The sequence below is a fragment of the Trichosurus vulpecula genome, chromosome 4 (genome assembly GCF_011100635.1).
Source record: "Trichosurus vulpecula isolate mTriVul1 chromosome 4, mTriVul1.pri, whole genome shotgun sequence".
Taxonomy (NCBI): domain Eukaryota; kingdom Metazoa; phylum Chordata; class Mammalia; order Diprotodontia; family Phalangeridae; genus Trichosurus; species Trichosurus vulpecula.
In genome coordinates this window covers 192611080-192634042 of record NC_050576.1, presented here as the reverse complement: position 1 = coordinate 192634042, position 22963 = coordinate 192611080, and the positions used below count along the sequence as shown (strand labels likewise).

Genomic DNA, 22963 nt, shown 5'->3' with positions numbered 1-22963 from the left:
TCCAAAGTCTGAGACTGAATCTGGGTGGTTTTTGCTGCCTGGCCATGTTCCCAGCCAACTTACTTGACCCTTGAGTTTTTCAGCGGGGTATGACTGCTTGTAGACTAAAGAGTACTATGTTCCAAGCTTGGGGGGATGCGCTGTTGATTTCAGAGCTATTACAGCCAGCTCTGCCACACAAGCACTCCTCCTTCCCCAAGAACCCCCAACCCAGTCTGGACTTAGATCTTCAGCAGGCTCTGTACTCCTGCTCTTATCTGCCACTTAATTCCTCCCACCAGGTGGGCCTGGGGCTGGAAGCAACTGCAGCTGTAGTTCTGTAGCTGCCCCAACTCTGCTGCCCCTGGAGCGGTGGCTGAACCCCGAACTCTATCACCCTGTCCCCAGCAGCTTTTCCCACTAACCCTCTCCGTTGTCTTTGGTGTTTGTGGGTTGAGAAGTCTGGTAACTGCTTCAGCTAACTGATTCAGGGCTCTAGGGCACACTCCGCCCAGCTCCTGGTCTGGTTTGTCCGCGCGGCCCACGCTGGGCTCTGCTCCACTCCGCTCCACTCCCAGCTCCATTCGGGATAGACCTTACCCAGAGATCATCCAGGCTGTCCTGGGCTGAGGCCCTGCTTCCCTCCACCATTTTGTGGGTTCTGCAGTTCTTCTCTGTTGTCTTTGGTGTATGTGGGTTGAGAAGTCTGGCAACTGCCACAGCTCACTGATTCAGGGTGCTAGGGCCCGCTCTGCCCTGCTCTTGGTCTGGTTGGTCTTCATGGCCCACGCTGGGCTCTGCTCCGCTCCCAGCTCCATGCGCGAAAGACCTCACCCAGCAACCATCCAGGCTGTCCTGGGCTGGAGCCCTGCTTCCCTCTGCTATTTTGTGGGTTTTGCAGTTCTAGAATTGGTTCAGAGCCATTTTTTATAGGTTTTGGAGGGACTTTGTGGGGAGCTCACACTAGTCCTTGCTTTCCAGCTGCCATCTTGGCTCTGCCCCCCAAGTTTTTTTTTTTTAACTTTGATTTCTGGGCCTGTTTTGTAAGGCTTCTGGCAGAGTGAAGCCTGGTGAGAGAAATCTGTTCACCATCTCATTATTTCATGCCACGTGGGAGGAAATGTAATAAGTAGAGTTATGTGGTACATTTAATTTCTGAGTGCTGGCTTCTCTCTCTCCATCCCCGTGCAAACCTTCAAGTTTCTTTTTTTTTTTTTGACTCAAAAAATAGTTGACTTTTTCATTAACGCATATACATTTACTTGTCTTCTGGCTTGTTGTACCAATAAGGCAATAATAACGATGTAGATGATAATTGTCAAAATGCCTATGCAGTTATGTATGGCAAAGTATACGAGACTCTCCACATAGAAGGTAGAAGAAGTAAACCATTTTTTCAGACACCAAAGAACCATATCCTACAAACCATTTATCCAATCTACCACAGCAGTAAACATTCCATACACAATATGTGGCCAGGAGCCTTGCCATCCCAAAACCTCTCCAACCCCCTGCTGGGGTCTTCCCCAAAACAAACTCACAGTACAGCTAAGTCAGCCTGTTCCGTTCTAACAATCACGAGGGCGGCCATTAGCAGTAAGCAGTCATAACATCTTTCTCTCTCTCTCTCAGCATCTCCTGTGACATAATTTCCCTTTCCTGTCAGGAAGCTCCTCCTACCACGTAACTTAGGCTTCCTGTGACATAAGCAAGTCACATGGCCTATCAATGGATGGGAAAGATCTTCAAATCTAATTGCTACTGCACTTGTTGAAGCAGTAGGTTAGGCAACACTTGCCACAATAATGTCTGTCAAAATGGCTAGCCATAAAGACTCTAGCACCACATTCATCAGAAGAGCACTCTCATTGAAGATGGCTAATCTTGCCATTCTCATCAACCTTATAGTACTTCAGAACAGCAAGCTTAACCTTCTTTCTCTTATGCTTGTTCTTTTTGGGAGTGGTGTAAGATGTCTTCTTTCCCTTCTTGGCACCACCATGAAGCCTCAGAACAAGATGAAGGGTAGACTTCTTCTGAGTGTTGTAGTCAGAAAGTCTGTCCATCTTCCAGTTGCTTGCCTGCAAAAATCAATCTTTGTTGATCGGGGGGCATACCTTCATTATCTTGTATCTTGGCCTTGACATTTTCAGTAGTATTGGATGGTTTGACCTCAAGGGTGATGGTCTTCCTCATCAAAGTCTTCACGAAAATCTGCATCGTGGCACTGGGTCCATCCATTGATGGTGGATCCAAAAGGGAGACGGTCCTGCCAACTCATGGGGTTTCCTCAACCCTGCAAGTTTCTAAGCAGAAATTAAGAGTCAGAGGGGCAGAGCCAAGATGGCGCTGTGAAAGGAGGGAACTACTGGAGCTCTCTCACAAATTCAGTCAGATACATCTAAAAAAGTGAGTCTGAGCAGATTTGAGAGAATTAGAAGCCACTAGTAGACTGAGTGGGGCAGGGGCGCTGGGCACGCAGAACGGCACCAGACCGCACCAAACGGGAGCAGCATAGGAACCCAGCCAGTGTATTGGTCTGGAAGAGCGCTGGGCACATGAAATGCAGGAGCAGGAGCAGGCCCAGGGCGGAAGTACTGGCTATGGAAGTGATCCCCAGGCTTCTCAACCCAGAACAGGAGTCTGTCAGAGCTATGGGAAACACCAGCACAGAGCCTGCAGCTATGGGAGCAGCCACCCCTGAGGCCTCTAGCCCACAGTCTAACTGTTTGAAACTCTCCTTCTTGAACTTCTGGGAGCCATGATGACCAGGTAAAATGGCTCTCATCCCTCCCTTCCTCACCCAGATAATACTCCCTCAAGAGAAATCCTGAAATAGAGCAGCCAGAAGTGAAGCTTCAGTAGCTTTTAGCTTGAGAAGTTGGGGAGAGGGCCCTTCTTGTGGTGGTGGAAGGAGACTAGTGCAGGAAGAGAGGTGTCTCAGCAGGCCCCACCTCAGCAGAACAGCAGGAGTTCCTGAGCCCCAGGGGGATGGAGATAGCAAACATCAATACCAGGACCCCAGACATCCCTTCCCACAAACGGGAAGTGACAGACACCAGTACAGACAATAACTGCGACCACCCATGCTGTATAACAGCCCTAGGGGAAGAGGAGGTTTCCAGCAACCAGTTCACCACTCCCCCACACCTCACAAAACCAGAGGCTACACAGCACACAAAGCCAGTGAGCAGGTCCACAGCTCTCAGCACAAGAAGCTTGGGACAGAGGACCCTGAGCCCCAGAAGCAGAGATCCACTTTAGAAGCCAGGGGAAAAAAAACAAACACCATGGAAAAACAGACCAGAAAACCAAAGATTATTGATTCCTATTATGGAGGCAGGGAAGATCAAAATACCAATTCAGAAGAGGACAGCATTGATACTGTATCCACATCTGAAACCTCAAAAGGGAATGTGAACTGATCTCCAGCCCAAAAGTCACTCCTGGAAGAACTCAAAGAGGACTTTAAAAACCAAATTAGAGAGGTTACAGAAAGAAATGGAAAAAAAATTCACCAATGAGAACAAATCTTTAAAAAGTAAAATTGGTGAAATGGTTAAGGAGGTTCAGAATATAAGTGGAGAGAATGTCTCACTGAAAAGTAAAATTAACCAAATGGAAAAGGAGATACAGAAGCTAAATGAAAAAAAAACGTTAAAAATTAGAATTGGGCAAGTAGAAGCTAATGACTCTATGAGACATCAAGAATCAGTCAAACAAAATCTAAAGCATGAAAAAACAGAAGAAAACATGAAATATCTGATTGGAAAAAAACTGACCTGGAAAATAGATCCAGGAGAGATCATCTAAGAATTACTGGTCCACCAGAAAGCCATGATGAATAAAAGAGCCTGGACAGTGTCTCCCAAGAAATTATCAAGGAATACTGCCCCAAGGTCCAAGAACCAGAGGGTAAAATAGTCATTGAAAGAATCCACTGATCACCCCCTGAAAGAGATCCCAAATTGAAAACTCTAAGGAATATTATAGCCAAATTCCAGAATTAGCAGGTCAAGGAGAAAAAAGCAGGTGCAAGCATCCAGAAAGAGATAATTCAAATATCACAGAACTACAGTCAGGATCATGCAGGATCTTGCAATTTCTACAATAAAAGAAAGGAAGAATTGGAATATGATATTCCAAAAGGCAAAGGAAGTTGGACTACAAGAATCAACTACCCAGCAAAATTAAATATAATTTTTCAGGCAAGGAGATGGACATTCAATGAAATAAGAGAATTCCAGACCTTCCTGATGAAAAGGCCAGAGCTCAATGAAAAATTTGATCTTCAAGTACAAAACTCAAGGGAGACATGAAAAGGTAAACGGGGAAAAAACTATGTTATTCAATAAGGGAAAATTGTTTACATTCTTATATAGGATGACATTGATTTATATATGTTATATATGTGTATATATACACATATATAACTGAGGCTGTGAGTATAAAGTAACTGATGTGATGGTAAAAAACATAATTAAGGAGTGCAAAAGGGTTATTCTGGAAAAAAGAGGTAAGGAGAAGGTAGAAAAGGGTAAATTATGCCACATGAAGAGGCACAAAAACATAGAGGGAAAGAAGGAAGGGAGAAAAGCAGTGTTTGAGCTTTACTCTCATCGGATTTGGTTCAAGGAGGGAATAAAATACTCTGATACGTATAGAAATCAAACTTGTCCTACAGGCAGTAGGAGAGGAAAGGGGAAAGAAAAGGGGGGTGGATAGAAGGGAGGGAAGAAGTAGCAAGGGGAAAAGGGTAAGATAAGGGAGGGGTGTCATTAGGGAGAGAGAATTGAGGAAGACAGTGGTCAAAAGCAAAACTGTTTTGAGTGGAAGAGAGAAGGGAGAAATAAAAGCATAAACGGAGGGGGGGAAATAGGATGGAGAAAAAGACAAAGATAGTAATCATAACTGTGAATGTGAATGGGATGAACTCTCCCATAAAACGGAAATGGATAGCAGAATGGATTAAAAACCACAACCCTACACTATGTTGTTTACAAGAAACATATTTGAAACAGGATGATAGACACAGGATAAATAAAGGTAAAGGGCTGGAGTAGAATATATTATGCTTCACCTGAAGTAAAAAAAAGCAGGGGTAGCAATCCTAATCTCAGACAAAGCAAAAGCAAAGATCTAATTAAAAGAGATAAGGAAGGATACTATATCCTGCTAAAAGACACCATTGACAATGAAGCAATGTCATTACTTAACATATGTGCACCAAGTGGTATAGCATACAGATTCTTAGAGGAGAAGTTAAGGGAGTTACAGGAAGAAATAGACAGCAAAACTATACTAGTGGGGGACCTCAATCTTCCCCTCTCTGAACTTGGTAAATCTAACCTCAAAATAAACAAGAAAGAAGTTAAGGAGGTGAATAGAATTTTAGAAAAGGTAGATATGATAGACCTCTTGAGAAAACTGAATGGGGATAAAAAAGGAATATACCTTTTTCTAAATTAAAACAATAATTAGGAATTATTTTGCCCACTTGTATGCCCATAAATGTGACAACCTGAGGGAAATGTATGAATATTTATAAAAATATAAATTGCCCAGGTTAACAGAAGAGGAAGTAAAATACCTAAATAACCCCAGCTCAGAAAAAGAAAATGAGCAAGCCATCAATGAACTCCCTAGGAAAAAATCTCCAGGGCCAGATGGTTTTACATGTGAATTCTGTCAAATATTTAAATAACAATTAATTCCCATACTTTATAGACTATTTAGGAAAATAGATGGAGTCCTACTAAATTCTTTTTATGACACAAATATGGTACTAATACCTAAACCAGGAAGAGTCAAAACAGAGGAAGAAAATTGTAGACCAATTTCCCTAATGAATATTGATGCAAAAAATTTGAATAAAATATTAGCAAAAAGATTGCAGCAACTTTTCATGAGAATAATACACTACAACCAGGTAGGAGTTATTCCAGGAATGCAAGGTTGGTTCAATATTGGGAAAACTATCAGCATAATTGATTATATCAACAACAAAACTAGCAGAAACAATATGATTATCTCAATGGATGCAGAAAAAGCTTTTGACAAAATACAACATCCATTCCTATTAAAAACACTAGAAAGCATAGGAATAAATGGAGTCTTCCTTAAAATTATAAGTAGCATCTACCTAAAACCATCAGCAAGCATTATATGTAATGGGGATAAGCTAGATGCATTTCCAATAAGATCAGGGGTGAAACAAGGATGTCCATTATCACCCCTATTATTCAGTTTGGTACTAGAAATGTTAGCTTTAGCAATAAGAGAAGAAAAAGAACTTGAAGGAATTAAAATAGGCAAAGAAAACCCAAGTTATATGTCATTCTTTGCAGATGATATGATAATCTACTTAGAGAATCCTAGAGAATCAAGTAAAAAACTACTTGAAATAATAAAAAATTTTAGCAAAGTTGCAGGATATAAAATAAACCCACATAAATCCTCAGCATTCCTATATATTACTAACAAACCCCAACAGCAAGAGAAAGAAAGAGAAATTCCTTTTAAAGTTACTGTAGACACTAAAATAATTGGGAGTCTACCTGCCAAGACAAACCCAGGGTCTATATGAACATAAGTATGAAACACTTTTCACACAAATAGTCAGACCTAATTAAATGGAAAAACATTAGTTGTTCATGGTTAGGCTGAGCTAATATAACAAAAATGACAGTTTTACCTAAATTAATTTACTTATTCAGTGCCATACCAATCAGACTACCAAAAAATTATTTTACAGAGCTAGATAAAATAATAACAAATTTCATCTGGAAGAATAAAAGGTCCAGAATATCAAGGGAATTAATGAAAAAAAATTCTAGGGAAGGTGGCCTAGCCATACCAGATAGTAAACTGTACTATAAAGCAGCAGTCATCAAAACTACTTGGTACTGGCTGAGAAACAGAGTGGTGGATCAATGGAATAGGTTAGATACGCAAGATGCAGTAGTAAACGACTATAGCAATCTACTCTATGATAAACCCAAAGAATCCAGCTTCTGGGCTAAGAATTCACTATTTCACAAAAACTACTGGGAAAATTGGAAAATGTTATGGCAGAAACTGGGCATAGACCAATATCTTATACCGTATACCAAAATAAAGTCAAAATGGGCCTGTGATTTAGCAATAAAGGCTGATACTATAAGCAATTTGGGAGAACAAGGAATAGTTTACCTATCAGATTTATGGGAAAGGGAAGAATTCATGACCCAACGAGAGATAGAGAGCATTACAAAATGCAAAATGGATAATTTTGATTATGTTAAATTGAAAAAGTATAAACAAAGCCAATGCAACAAAGATTAGCAAGGAAGCAGAAAACTGGGAGAAAATCTTTGCAACCAGTATCTCTGATAAAGGCTTCATATCTAAACTATACAGGGAACTTAGCCAAATTTATAGGAATACAAGTCATTCCCCAACTGAGAAATGGTCAAAGGATATGAATGGGCAGTTTTCAGAGGAAGAAATTAAAAATATCTATAGGCATATGAAAAATGCTCTAAATCACTATTGATTAGAGAAATGTACATCAAAACAACTCTTAGGTACCACATCTCTCCTGTCAGATTGGCTAAAATGTCAAAACAGGAAAATGACAAATGCTGGAAAGGGTGTGGGAAAATTGGAACACTGTTACATTGTTGGTGGAGTTGTGAATGGATCCATCCATTCTGGAGAGCAATTTGGAACTATGCCCAAAGGGCTATAAAAATGTGCTTACCCTTTTACCCAGCAATATCACTTCTAGGGCTGTATCCCAAAGAGATCACACAAGTGGGAAAGGGACCTGTATGTACAAAAATATTTATAGCAGCTCTTTTTGTAGTAGCAAAGAATTGGAAATCAAAGGGATGCCCATCAATTGGGGAATGGCTAAACAAGTTGTGGTATATGAATGTAATGGAATACTATTGTGCTATAACAAATGAGGAACATAACAGACTTCATAATAACCTGGGAAGACCTACGTGATATGATGCTGAGTGAGGAGAGCAAAACCAGAAGAACATTGTACACAACCACAGACATATTGCTTCTGTGATGACTAACTTTGATAGACTTGGTTCTTCTCAGCAATACAAGGTTCAAAGACAGCTCCAAAGGACTCATGATTGAAAGAGCCATCTACATACAGAGAAAGAATTATGGAGTCTGAATGCAGATTGAGGCAAACTATTGGCACTCTCTCTTTTTTTCTCTTTGTTTTTGGTTTTATTTCTTCTTTGTCATGATTCATTCTATTGGTCATAATTCTTAACTTTACAACTTGACTATTGTGTAAATAAGTTTAATGAGAAGGTATATGTAGAACATATATTGGATTCCATGCTGTCTTGGGGGGGAAGGGGGAGGGCAGGGGAGGGAGGGGAAGAAAATTTGGAACTCAAAAACTTGTGGAACTGAATATTGTAAACTAAAAATAAAAAATCTTTAAAAAAGCTAAAAAACAATTGTGAAATGGCAGATCCTTCTCACTGGAAGTCAATCAAGGTTGGATGATTTTTTACAGGTATGTTGAAGGTGGAATTCTTATTCAGGTATGCTTTGGATGAGATGGCTGATGAAGTCATTTCAGCTCTGAAAGTCTCTGAAGCCCTTTATATAGGGCTACTATTATGCTAGTATTTGTACTGGTACAGAGTACATCACTGCTAGCCTACTGAAAAAAAATAAAAAGACTTGCCTTTAAAAAAAAAAGGTTAACAAAACAGAAAAAAAATAATTTTGATAGTCAGAAACAGGAATAAGCCTTTACTTTGGCTGAGAACTAATGCGGCATGTTAGTGAGGTTTCAGTTAGTTACTGAGGACCATCATGACTCTCTTGATACAGGATAGCTCCCAAGCCCTCCATCCTAGCATCTGTGTGTAGGACAAAAGGCTTGCTTGGGTCCTCACAGACCAACACTGGCACGCATATGAGACAATTGACTAAATCTCTGAATCCTTATTCACATTTGTCTGCTCACTGATCTCCAAATGGCTTTGTAGGTTTTCAGAGAATTTGACATTTCCTGACCTTCTGAGTCTGGGTCACTTCAATCACATATGCATAAATGAGGCCAGCGAATTAGCAAAAATAGCAACATTGGTTTTAACAAACTTGGGATAATAGCAAAACTAAAAAGTTCTTAAATCTCAACTATTCTGTGGATATGGCCAATTCAAGAGTGTTTCTTTTTTCTTTGGGTCAATGCTTTATTGAAATATGTGACACAGAGAATCTGCAAAAATGCATCTTTCAATGAGTATCTTCAAAAATAATACCCATCAATTGCTTTTCAGTAATCTCTCCATGTTCTTCTAGTATCTTTCCAAAGACAATGAGATCATCTAGGCACATCAACACATCCAGATAATTCATATCCCTAACTACTTTATCAGCCATTGGAAAGTGGTAGATGTTCCCAATATGCCTTGGGACATATGTTCAAATTGGTAAAAAAAAAAAAAAAAATTCAACAAGGCATATGAAAACAAGTCTTTACTCTTTCTTCTTCAGCCATTGGAATATGATGAAATCTACTATATAAACCTAAAACTGAGAATCACCGGCTGCCTATCAGGTGATCCAAGGAATTTTGAAAGCATGCCATAATTGCTGGCCTGATTTTGTTATTTTGTGTGGAGTCTGGCAGTATACATATATTTGTATCTCTCCATTCTCTTTCATTACTATTATCAGAGGGGATACGTTGAGGCCACTGGATTCTGTGATGATGCCATTAACTAGCAGTTCTTTCAGATGGTTTTTAAGGACTTCCACCAAAGAAAAAGAACCTTTCTAGGTAATTCCTGGAACAGGAATGTGAGTTAGTGAGTTGGATTCTAGAGGTTGTCACTTGGGAATACCACACGTCTCGTTCATGCATCAAGTACACGCTTGTCCTCAAACTGTCTCTCCACTCTTCTGGTATTTGATTGTTGTCCTTCATTCTCAAAGAAACAAAATGACATCACTATGTTAGAGTCCAGTTACAATACATCTGAAGTACAGTCCTTAAAAGTAAAAAAAAATACTAAATTCAGTATCCACTCTTGAGTTTGAAAAGTCAGTGCTTTCACTGCCATACCTTATTTCTCTTCTCTTATAGGCTTCTGCACAGGCTGCATGAATAGTCAAAGTGTAAAGATATTGGGTCCCAACTTGTTGCTTGTAGTATCCTGCTAGTATTTTGAATTTGCTGGAACTGGTTCCATTCATTACTAACATTTTGGTGAGCGTAGGTGGATCTGGTCATACCAGAGCTGAGGTGTCCATTTTCCTACTGACAGTAATATTCCTTGGGGAACTTCAAGCTCACCTTGACCTATATATGAGTCACCTTGACCCAGATATGAGTAGTCTTATTTAATCAGTCCACCAAATCCAAACTCCTTCATAGGTTGTAAAGATACTTTCTTCAAAAATCTCATATAATGATTAGAATATGATAGTAATTTGAGATCCTCTGTCAAGGATAGCATTGTATGAATTTTCTATCTTCACAATCACCTGAGCATAGAGTCTTATGAGTTAAGGTGGAAGAGACCCATAAGGAATTGACAGCAAATTCTTGGGGCCTGAGGTAATCTCCTTCCCTGGACCCTATCCCAATGCTGATTCCAGACATTTTAACCTCTGGAGGACTAGTGCTACATTTTTTTCACTAGTGCATCCAACATATGTATGGCTACCTAATCTGCAACTATAACAGAAGATGAGTCTGCTTTGTCTGGTTTATATTCTAGTGGAAGTGTTCTTGTATCTAGCTTCCATAGCCTACATTCTCTTTGTCCTTTACCTCTCTCAGGAAAAGAGTTTTATCCACTGTTCTGTTTCTTACCTAATCCTCTTTGCTAGGGCAGCTAGGTGGTACATAGAGTGCCAGGCTTTGAATCAGGAAGATTCATCTTCTTCAGGTCAAATCTGGCCTCAGACACTTATTAGCTTTATGACCCTGGGTAAATCACTTAACCCTGTTTGCCTCAGTTCTTCATCTGTAAAATGAGCTAGTGAAGGAAATGGCAAATCACTGTAGTATCTTTGCCAAGAAAACCCCAAATGGGGTCAGGAAAGGTCAAACGCAACTGAACAACAGCAAATCCTCCCTAGTCTTCTGCCTTCAAATCTGTATCTGCGGGGTTTGTTGTTGTTATTGTTTGTCCTTCATTTCAAAGAGGACCAGTGACATCACAGAGTGAAGTCTTGACTCATGAGTGAATTAAATTTAAGTGAGGCAGAGTTGCACAAAGTCATCAACCTCACTCTCTTCCAGAGTCATCAAAGTATGGTGGCAAGACAAAAGTCTAGGTCCCTTGCTTTGCTTCCATGGCCCACACTAGAGCAGTAGAGGTTGAGTCCTTTGCAGAGGTACTGTGCTTCTCTGTTTCTTAGTGTTTGCCACATCCCAGTTGATTTTGGTATTAGTAGCTGACTCAAGTTCAGTGATGGAAAGATCACTGATTTTTACAGTGATGTGAAAGCAGAAGGATGGACACATAGAGGGCACAGCTGGATCAGGGGCTTGTCTTAAAACCTCCAGTGCTGCTCTACCCACCTGCCCTCATGTCTGCCTCCTAGTATCTGTCTTCTGGTAGTCCTGAGCTCTAGTAGGGTGTATTTAAGTTAACATTACTCATATTTTTTGACATCCTAAACACAATCTCTTGAAAATATGGGTGCTAAATTGGTTGAAAAGTATTTTGGTATAATAGGTGCTGAAACACACAGAGGTCTCTTGATATTAGGTACAGACAAAGAGCATAAGCCTGATATAAAACATTGAAAGGAAATGTAAAAGGCTTGGAGAATTGCAAAAAATTAAGCCATGGGAGACCACTCAGGAAGAATTTCATTATTCAGATTATCTCACAGGAGACAGTACCTGTGAATTAATGTCTGTCCCTCTCTCTCTGAGGAGGAGCTGTTTTAAAAAGTAGAATCTCTGGAGAGGATGTGGGAAAATTGGAACATTGTTACATTGCTGGTGGAGTTGTGAGATGATCCAGCCATTTTGGAGAGTAATTTGGAACTATGCCCAAAGAGCCCTAGGAATGTTCATACCCTTTGACCCAGCAATACCACTTCTAGGGTTGTATCCCAAAGAAATCACACAAGAGGGAAAGGGACCCATATGTACAAAGATATTTATAGCGGCTCTGTTTGTGGTAGCCAAGAATTGGAAATCAAAGGGATGCCCATCAATTGGGGAATGGCTGAACAAGCTGTGGTATATGAAGGTAATGGAATACTATTGTGCCATAAGAAATGGGGATGATACGGACTTCGTAACAACCTGGAAAAACCTACACAACATAATGCTGAGTGAGCGGAGCAGAGCCAGGAGAACATTGTACACAACCACAGATATATGGATTCCGTGAGGACCAACCCTGACAGACTTCGCTCTTCTCAGCAATGCAAGGACAACTCCAGGGGACTCACGGTGGAGAATGCTATCTTCATCCAGAGAAAGAACTGAAGTTTGAATGCAGATTGAGGCGCACTACATGCTCGCCTTTTTTCTTCTCTTTTGTTTTTGTTTTTGGGGGTTTTTTTTTGGTTCTGTCTCTTCTTTCTCATGATTCATTCCATTGGTCATAATTCTTCTCCACAACTTGACTAGTGTATAAATTAATTCAATGCGAAGTTATACACGGTAGTTGCATGAGATTCCATGCCGTCTTGGGGAGGGAGGGGAGAAAATCTGGAACTCAAAATTGTGTAGAACCGTGTGTGGTAAACTAAAAATAAAAAAATAAAGTAAAATAAAATAAAAAGTAGAATCTCTTATGAAAAAAGAAGGCATACTCATAGAGAACACCATGCTTAACTCTAAAAAAGACACTTTCCCTGTAGGCAAGAGTGAGTAATGTTAACTTAAATAGTAAACATGAAAAGTTGTACAGTAGCACAATCAGGAAGACTATTGCACTCCAGATCTGCCTTTTCCTTATATTATGCCCCTGGAATGCCTGCTCCATAATTAACAAATTTCTTTTTGTCTTCTTTTCTTTTTTAACTTAATATCTTAGTTAACAAAAATATTTTTTCCACTTCTCTACCCTTGAAAACAAAACAAAACCTTTGTAACAAATACACATAGTTAAGCAAAACTGCTTCCTGCATTGTGTTGGGACCCCCAGATGTAAGAAATATTTGTTGGTTCCCATTTACAGGGTCTTTTTTTCCTTTCAGGCAGGTTTAAGAGGTATGTGCCCTATGTGCAGCAGAATCATCCCTTAGAGGCATTGGTCTTCTCCATGTTTGGCTGACTTTTGCCTCTTGTGTCAGTTAAGTTTAGAGATACATATAACCATATTATTCTTAGTTCATAGGAGAGCCAGGACCCAAGAGGTCAGATAACCTGCTTGACTTTGCCTATATACTTCTTCCTCGGGTGGTAGGAACCAGCAATATGGAAGGCAAATTTTTCTCTCCTGCTTGTATTCCAAAATAGATCAAAAAAAGCCAAGTTCAAAGGGGATAGCTAGGGTGTACTTGAGTTTCCTGTTTCCATAGTAATCCAAGCACAAGTGTATTACATAATAATACACACAATCTGACCTATGAGGTCAGATTTTCCTCCTTTCATTCTTCTTATTTGCTGTTTGAACTTTGTGCGTTTGTTTGTAAACATTGAAATTCATGGGTTCTTTTTTTCTGGGTTTTTTTCTGCCTTTGAACTTCAATAAATTGCGACTGCTATTCTCATTGCAACTAATCTCTAAACTATGTAGTTTTGGGGATGTACAGAGGCAGTTTTCTTTCCCCCTTTTCAGTTTAAAGTTCTTTTGACAGATTTAAAAGACCTCAGACAAATATATTCTTACCTCCCTTTGTTAGGCATACTCTGTTCCCAGAAGACTGTCCTTGCTATATTTTGAGCTCTGCTCCAGAAATCCTCAACTAAGAAGACAGTCATCTTAATTAACTTTCTCTAAAATTCTCTCTCAGAGAATGAGAGAGATGCCATAAGAATTTTCAAGTAAAGAGAGGAAATGGAGTCTCCCAAATATAAACCAGTGAGCTTGACTTCAACTCTTGGCAAAATTCTTAAATGTACTATTAAAGGGATGGCCAGTGAATACCTAGAAAAGGGCTATACAAAGAAGCAGCATAGCTTCATTAAGAACAGTTCATGTCAGACTAACATTTTTATTTTCCTTTTTTTAAAACAATATTACTAAACTGATAAATCAGCAATGCTATAGTCAAAATTGACCTAGACTTTAGACAAGCTTATGACAAAGTCTCTCATGCTATTCTTGTGGGGGAAAATGAAAAATTGTAGGCTAGGCAATAGTAAAATTAGGGTAATTCAGAATATAAAATCTTAGTTTAAAAAAATTAACTTCATAAATTCAAGATGAAGTGTGAGAAACGTGGTTTTGGCGATCACTGGACTTCCTAGGCAGGGCCAAAAGTCCTGAAGAAGAACCCTGTGATAATCCCTAGGGAAGGCTGTACAGACCACAGGACTCCCAGAGGAAGACCAAGTGGTAGCCATCCCTTAAATCTGTGGGGATCACAGGGCCTCCTAGGGGTCAGACCCTAAGGAAGACCCAAGTGATGGCCCCTTAGGATGGCAGTAAGATCACAAGGCTCCCGAGACAGGGCCGGAAGTCCCATGTGATGTCCCCTCAAGAAGGCCGTGCAGACCACAGGATTCCCCAAGGGAATCCAGAGTGGTAGCCCTCTTAACACCGCAGTGGGGATCACAGGACACCCCAAGACAAGATCCAGGAGTAAGCCTGGCGAGCTTCCACTGCCTGTTGCTTCCCTTCACTTGACCTTAGGAAAATCCATGTGATTTGCCCATTCACACCCAAAGAATTCAGGACCAGAGTGGGCAGAGGAAGGCATTTTATTACACTCCCCGGGAGAGCGGGTGTACTGCTCGCGGGAACACTCACACCGATACAGCTGCAGGAGCAGGGGTAACCATTCCCTCCACTCCTGCTAGAGTCATGGTTAGTTTACAATCTTTGTTTTTTACATAGTTTTCCTAGGTTATACAGTTTATATAAATAGGGTAATAAGGATACAGAAGCAAAAGTGAAGTTAATTAGATTTTCCTTGTCTTAGTTTAGGATTAAACTATATTCTTTTACTTCCCCTACTTTCCCTCTTTAACATATGCAAATAATGCAAATCAGTAGGCCTGGATTCTTGACCAAGACCAGACCCTAGATAAGCTCGAACAGGTTCAAGTGGGTTTGGCCTCTCTAATCCCCCAGACTGCCTTCTCAAAAAGTATGCACATGAGTACAAGCCTCTGACCTCTCACCTGACCGACCTTGAGGCCTGGTCTCTGCTAAAGCTGGGGTGGGGGAGGGCAGGGAAGCACACCTTTAGTTCTATGGAAACAAAACTCCTTCTCCCATTTCTTACAATTTCCCCCTCTTCTTTTATTCAAATTTTTGTTTCCACATTTTTAATATTCCCTTACTCTCTTTCTCATCTGAATTTTTTCCTTAATCATCACCCCCTTAAATATGGGAAGGATTGATCGATGCATTGAAAAATCAAAGGGGGCAGTCCCCTTTGTAAATACAGATACAGAGACCCAAAAGAAAACAATAATGCAATTGTCCCTTTAAGATTCAAAAGTCTCTTCCCATAAGCTGTCTGGCAGGGAACATCAGTGAAGTCTTCTGGTCCTTGGTATTTGTTCCAGCCATCTCCAGCATCTTCTTCTTGCCTTCTTGTAGGAACCAGCTTTCTTTCCATTCTCCTACAAAAGTTACCTTAGCACAATTTTAAGTTACCATTTCTAATCCTTATAACCCTAATCATTTTACAAATTCAAAATTGGAACCTTGACCAATTGTTCTGTTTAAGAAATTTTACATCAGAACCCAGTTCCTCATACTTTACATTAACTCCCTACATACTTTACATTAACATTTCCTCACCAGAAGGATAATATTTCACTAAGGAATTAACAGCAGATTCCAGCACCTACCTAAATACATTAGATAACCAATTCTTAACACAGTACATATATAAAACTTTTAGTCATGCCATGTTTCTTTGATGGCATGTACGAAATAAACCACAAGCCATTCTTCTTTTAACATTACTAACTGTAACAAAGCTTTAGACAAGCATGATATTAACCAAATAACAAAATATCCTCACAAGCCCTTGACCTAATTGTCTCCATACCATTTCCAAGAAAAAAACCTAACTTAACACTAGTCCCAGTCCTAGAGTAATCTAAGATGTTCCATAATCAATTATTTTCATAGATTCACAAAACCTTCTGATTATGGAAACTTGCCACCAAGAGAGTAGGGACTTAGAGTAAGGGGACCATATTTTCCCCAGCTTCCTGTCAACTCCAGGCAGAGGCTGTGTCAAACTGCAAGCTGCATTGAGCCAGGTCTAGTCTGCCAGGTTTCAGTTGAGGCATCAGGTCAAGACGGTCCCACCTCAGCACATGCTGAACAGTTGCCCCCTCAACTTTGCCAAGAAATCATACCTGCAGCTCATGCCTGCCCTCCCACAGGGCTGCTGGCATCTTGGGTCAGCCTTCTTTGATACAAACACCTGGAGTTAGACTCAGAAAAACTGACTGTTAACAGTCCCGTTAAGTCTTTGAATGACAAGTTCCAATAATTGGTGACTATAAAGTCACATTGCTTCAGGAACATCCTTAAAGCTAGCTCTAAATAGCTTGCATGCATTTCCTCCCTTGTTCATAAAATCTTCCCATTAAGATCGTAAGTTACTGCTCTGACACATTTGCATCAGTTTCTCCTCTATTTCTCTATTCTTCTCTAATTATACCTGATCTGAAAGAATTGAACCATATAATTTTTCTCTTTGTTTTAGACGATGGAATGAATTCAAATCCATGTTTAACTTTTTCCATCAATACATAACTATTCTACAACTTCTCTCCTAAAGAGACTTACTTTGAAATTCCTTTCCCTAAACTGAAGATGTCTCTGATTTAGTTCCAGGGATTAATTACCTTATTCACTCCTATTCTCAATTTGTTTTAACATTAATTCACATTGTTCATCATCTTTCCCATCATCTGTTTTTACAATCAACATTTTTACCCTCCTTCCTTCATTAAAATATACCACCCCCATACCCTGAATGGCAGTTTTGGTAACCAATTGTATAATACAGGGTATACATAGAGGTAACAAGAATAGGCCACATAATGCTAGCAGGAAGACTCCAATAATTTGTTTCCACCAGGAACCCTTGAACCAATCAAACCAAGAAGGATCGAATGGACTGGTCCATGTCTGAACTGGGACATGTGCTAGTTTCCTGATACTATTAGTAATTTCTTTTACAGCCCGTCCATTATCATCTATTTTTATGCAACAACTAGAGAGGTTGAGTTTCCCACAAACACCTCTCTCTTCTGTTAGCAAATATCAAGAACCAATCTATGTTGCAGTACAGCCTCTCTGGTTTGGGTGGCCTGATCAGCCAGTAGGTCCAATGCCTTGGCAGTCTGGTTGGTGATAATCTCTATCACAGACTGTAATCTTATAAGTCTGTTGAGGATATAGATTGGAGTTCGGTATCCCCAACTCCCATCCTGGGCCCATGTAGCAGCCCCATAGATTTGAACAATTCTTTGTGGGGGCCACTCATCTCCCCACCCATTGGCATCCCTAGTGACTGTTAGGGAAGTATCTATCCCCCGCTTGAACCTCTCACTTGGGGGCATTAGATCATCATATAGCTGTATTTCCAATTTGTTCCCTTCTTGTCCTGCTAAAAAGAAAAGTTTTGGTCTAACCAACCCCACACAGCACACCCCTGTCCAATTTAAAGGGAGATGGGTATAGGCCATATGGCCACAAATCCAATAATGTCCTTTTAGGGCTGGTTGCTCTGTCTTGTGTATTTTGGAAGCATTCCAAAGAAAGGGATAATATTGCTTATCTTGGAACCCCAAGGGCCCTCCTTGGTAAGAGCGGGTTCCATTCCTTCAATATTGGCACCTCCACAGCTACTCTGTCCTTCTCCACTCACACTTTTCTACCCGGGGGCTACTTGTTTTGTTATTTTTACTCCAAAAAGTATCAAAATGTCCAAAACAAAAACCATTATCCCATCCCCACTGTCTATAAGGATCCAGGAGTATTCCACTAGTTTTTCTTTCTGCTTGACACCTTGCTATAGCTACCGAGTACCAGAAATTCCGACCTATATTACCCTTACTCATAAGCCTTATACCACAAGAGGTCATTAGGTCTGGTATGGAAGAGACCGATTACTAAGGACCCAGGCCAGACTCAGAGGTACAGGTACCCAGGGCCAATTTTCAAATTGTTGTGGACCCCCACAGATCCAACAATTAGTTACATTAAAAGTTCTGGCAATGACTTCCATCAGTTGAGTAAACTTATTCTCCTCCTTCCATGGAGGGGAGACAAAATGCCACTGTCGTTATCCCCACTATTCCTAATTTTCAACTAGTGGAATAATCCCTCCATCCTTCATTGAAGCTGGTATATACTGAATGATTAACAAGATAATGGAAACAACATTAATACAAAGGTTATTAGTCCATTCTCTCCTGGTGTCCCTCTCCCTTCTGGTGTAGAATAATCTTCAAGGGATCAGAATTGTCCTTAATAGTCCAGTCTTGGGATTCCCCCACAGGTCCTTTTACCTTGGTGTAATGAGTCCACCCTTTCTCAGCAGTTCGTATAGCGGTCTCTGTAGTGAGAAGTACCTGGAACGGTCCCTCCCAGATGGGCTGAAGCTTAGTTTCTTTCCAGGATTTAATCAGCACCCAGTCTCAATAGGTTTGAACTGCAACCAATTAGCTTACAGGTAGAAATTCAGCAGGCCTTCTAAAAATTATAAGAACAATTATTTGGACAGCTCTAAAATGAGATGTGTCTCCTTCTTAAAGCAAAATAGCCTTTAAACACTGGGATTAATTCAAATTCCCAAAGTGCCATCACCAATTAGTCCATAAACCTCCAGATTAGCATACATAAATATATCTTTAGATGATACAGGCTTGAAAATCACACCCCTGTATTTTTCAAAGTATTATAACAACTCAATTCTTTGTTATTACAATTTCCAGATATCACAAAGTTCTTTAGTCAAAAAGGTGTTGTAATGTGGAGAACACTTAGTTTCTATACATTACATACCCTTTGTCCATAGGAATCCCTCTACCCTGAAAACTTTACACAAGATTGAATATCTAGAAATCCTTGGTCTACTTAACAATTTCTTAACTAAGTACAATTCTTAATCTAACCTCTAGATTACAAGGGAAATTATTTTAATCACTAATGGTAACATTTTCATTTCTAAGGCCCAATACTCTTAGTATTGTAAGAAAATTTATAAAACCACATTTCTAACCGTTCACAATGTATCCTGAATTGACAGGAGGACCCAACAAGGCCTTTGTATAAATACTTGATTTATAGCAAAAACAATTTCAATTGAACTTCCAGACAAAACTTGGAAGTTGTAATTTCTTAGGTTATAGCAACTGTCCAACTTCTTAACCTAATGTGGCCCTAACATAATGTAATAATGCCCTAAACATTATTATGTATGTATCCTTCTTGCTTCCTCATAATTTCCCTCATAGTATTGGCCATGACCCGAGCTTTCTGTTTCTGTCTTTTCATCCTATTGGTCTCTCACTCCATCTCACACTTTTAGCATCCCTTGGGCCACAGTGATGAGGGCACAGTCTCTGGGAACCCCCTTCAATCTGGAATACAGTCTCTGGGAGCCCCCGTGAACTGTCCTTGAATCTTCCAACTAGATCTGGCCTTCCCCTAAGGCCACAAGCCTTACATTATCATTAGGCCCAAATCTCTACCTAACCTTGCTCTTTATTGTCCAGCTACTTCTCACCCTTGATACTATCAATATCCATGCCTTCAGCTACTTCTAACCCTTAATTCCATTCTCTTGGTTGCTGGAGTCTGACCTCATCTCGTCCTCCTTAGACTCCTCCCCAAGACCCTTCCTAAAGCCCTCCTCCAGTCACCCCCAGACCACTCCTCAATGCCTCCTACAATCTTGTGTATATAATCTCCATCTTGCCTCCTCGAAGGTGCCCAGATTCAATCTAGCTCAGCCTAGACTAAATCTGGCCTGCCTGACAGGCTTCACAAAGAGGTGGGACCTCCCAAGACAACCCGTCATGGTGAACCTCCAACAAACCCCGTCCCCTCCCTTGAATTCCTTCGGCAGGACCCAGCGTGTGGGCATCTTGGGGTCTTGAGCACCCCCAGAAACCAATGGTTCACTAACAACCTTCATTTTGATTTAACCTCTTTAACAGGATCCTGAATATCTCCTAATTCTTTCTAGGAGCTGAGAAGGAGATTCATTTTTTTTTTTTTTATTTCAAAAGCCTTATATTCTGTGATTTTGGCACAGCCTCCCTTATCCCTTCTATTACCAATTGTCTAAGATCCTGCATATTCCTATGATGTTCTTTAATATTGTTATCCCAGCTTGGATCTTCATTTGGGAATTTTCTATCTACAGCTACCACTCCTGGTCCTGGAGGGTGTCCCCTTTCTCATCCCTCCATGACTGCCTTTCTAATCACACCCTTTTCTTCTCCCATAAACAGGAGGTTGAGTATGGACATTAATTCTGCCTAGTATTAGGAATATTTGCCCGGCCAAACTTATATAAAAAAAAGAAAACTTTATTTCATATCATTATTTGCTTTAAGAACCATCCAGTTTTGAATTTGGCACCCTGCTTTCTACAAAATTCATCTTATGCATACTGGCAATTAACAAAATGCCTAAAGATTCTAAGGATTTTTGAGGGGGAAGAGGTGGGGCACTTCTCTTAAAAAAGAAAAAAAAAACTTTTTGGACTCTTAAGGACCACATGGGCTTGCATATTCCCCCACTCATTCTTTATACCAAGCTAAAATATTTCTCAGTTTCCCCTTCAGCCTGCTGCTTCTGATAAAAGGGAAAAATCCCTTTCAGTTTTCTAAGGGCTCCTCCCTAGGTGGGGCCTGGCAGCCCCTTGAGGGCAAGGGAGCTTACCTTTCTGAGCACTAACTAATCCTAATTGACACACCCAGTCTTCTAAGAAGGAGTGGGGGGGGAGGGGGTGGCCAAGAGGAGCACGTGGACTGAATACCAGGTGGTCTCAAGCCCCCATTCTACAACCCCCCCTTTTATCTCTACCTTCTATCTCTCTTATTTTCCCAATCTTTACTGAAACTTTACTCTCCATATTTCCAATTTCAATCTTTCCTTAATCTTGACCCAAATTTCAAATAAATAAATTACATACTCACCCAGCTTTCCTTTTTCCCAGCTGCTTTCTTTTTACCTTAAAACTTAAAAATGACCAACAATTTTTAATCACATTCTAAGAGGACCACTAAACCTCTTTAAAGTGGTCATCCAATTTTTCATACAGACCCCTTCACTTCTCCTCTACAGTTTAAACACTTGCCTGATGTTAGATAGGCTAACTCAATACAAAATACACAGATTTTTCCTCTAGAATCTAACCAACCCTTAATTCAGAGCCCCCAGCCCTGCCGACTGGCAGTTTCAGCTCTGATTCCTTATCTAACTATTTTAATACCAAAGGTCTCCTAGAGTTAAACATTTTTACCTGAACATAGAACAAAAAGGCACAGACAAAACATTAGACAGACATTTCACTTGAACAATTTAGAATTTGCATTCAGACTCACTTCCAATATTAAACCAAATCACTTTCCTTGGGTCGACCCACGAGTGCTTTTCTTCCAAGCACTAGGAGAAATCCATTCTCCCCACTTAGTTGTACTTTCCCTGGGTCGACTTATTGTCTTCCCAGCTAGCCAACATTCTTCCTAACGGGAGGAGGAATGTTAGGAGGATCCTTTCCATCCTCCCCAGGTACCTTTTCTTAGAGCTCTTGTTTCCTGTTCTAGGCAAACCTTACTTCTCAACCTAGAACCCCCAGACTTGACAAGGCAGTACTACTACCCGTTTGTTCCTACCTTGCTCAGGTGACCTGACTTGCGCAGTCTCCGGCCGTTCCCTTTGCATTCCTCTGCACACTCTTCTTATTCAAACAAGGTCTCGGGTCCTTCAGAGCCTCCAGGGGGTTTTCAGCTTAAGACAGTGGGACCGCTCTAACAGTGAGCGGGAGCGCTCTTCCCTCTGCCCTATCTTACTCACCCTTCCTGGGGTCTTCAGAATCCCGCGACGAGCCCCCAAATTGTGAGAAACGTGGTTTTGGCGATCACTGGACTTCCTAGGCAGGGCCAAAAGTCCTGAAGAAGAACCCTGTGATAATCCCTAGGGAAGGCTGTACAGACCACAGGACTCCCAGAGGAAGACCAAGTGGTAGCCATCCCTTAAATCTGTGGGGATCACAGGGCCTCCTAGGGGTCAGACCCTAAGGAAGACCCAAGTGATGGCCCCTTAGGATGGCAGTAAGATCACAAGGCTCCCGAGACAGGGCCGGAAGTCCCATGTGATGTCCCCTCAAGAAGGCCGTGCAGACCACAGGATTCCCCAAGGGAATCCAGAGTGGTAGCCCTCTTAACACCGCAGTGGGGATCACAGGACACCCCAAGACAAGATCCAGGAGTAAGCCTGGCGAGCTTCCACTGCCTGTTGCTTCCCTTCACTTGACCTTAGGAAAATCCATGTGATTTGCCCATTCACACCCAAAGAATTCAGGACCAGAGTGGGCAGAGGAAGGCATTTTATTACGCTCCCCGGGAGAGCAGGTGTACTGCTCGAGGGAACACTCACACCGATACAGCTGCAGGAGCAGGGGTAACCATTCCCTCCACTCCTGCTAGAGTCATGGTTAGTTTACAATCTTTGCTTTTTACATAGTTTTCCTAGGTTATACAGTTTATATAAATAGGGTAATAAGGATACAGAAGCAAAAGTGAAGTTAATTAGATTTTCCTTGTCTTAGTTTAGGATTAAACTATATTCTTTTACTTCCCCTACTTTCCCTCTTTAACATATGC

General features: G+C 40.7%; 1 pseudogene; it reads right to left on the bottom strand.

The window, feature by feature from the left end:
- Positions 1–1730: 1730 nt before the first annotated feature.
- LOC118845936 lies at positions 1731–2199 on the bottom strand (annotated as a pseudogene).
- Positions 2200–22963: the final 20764 nt, after the last annotated feature.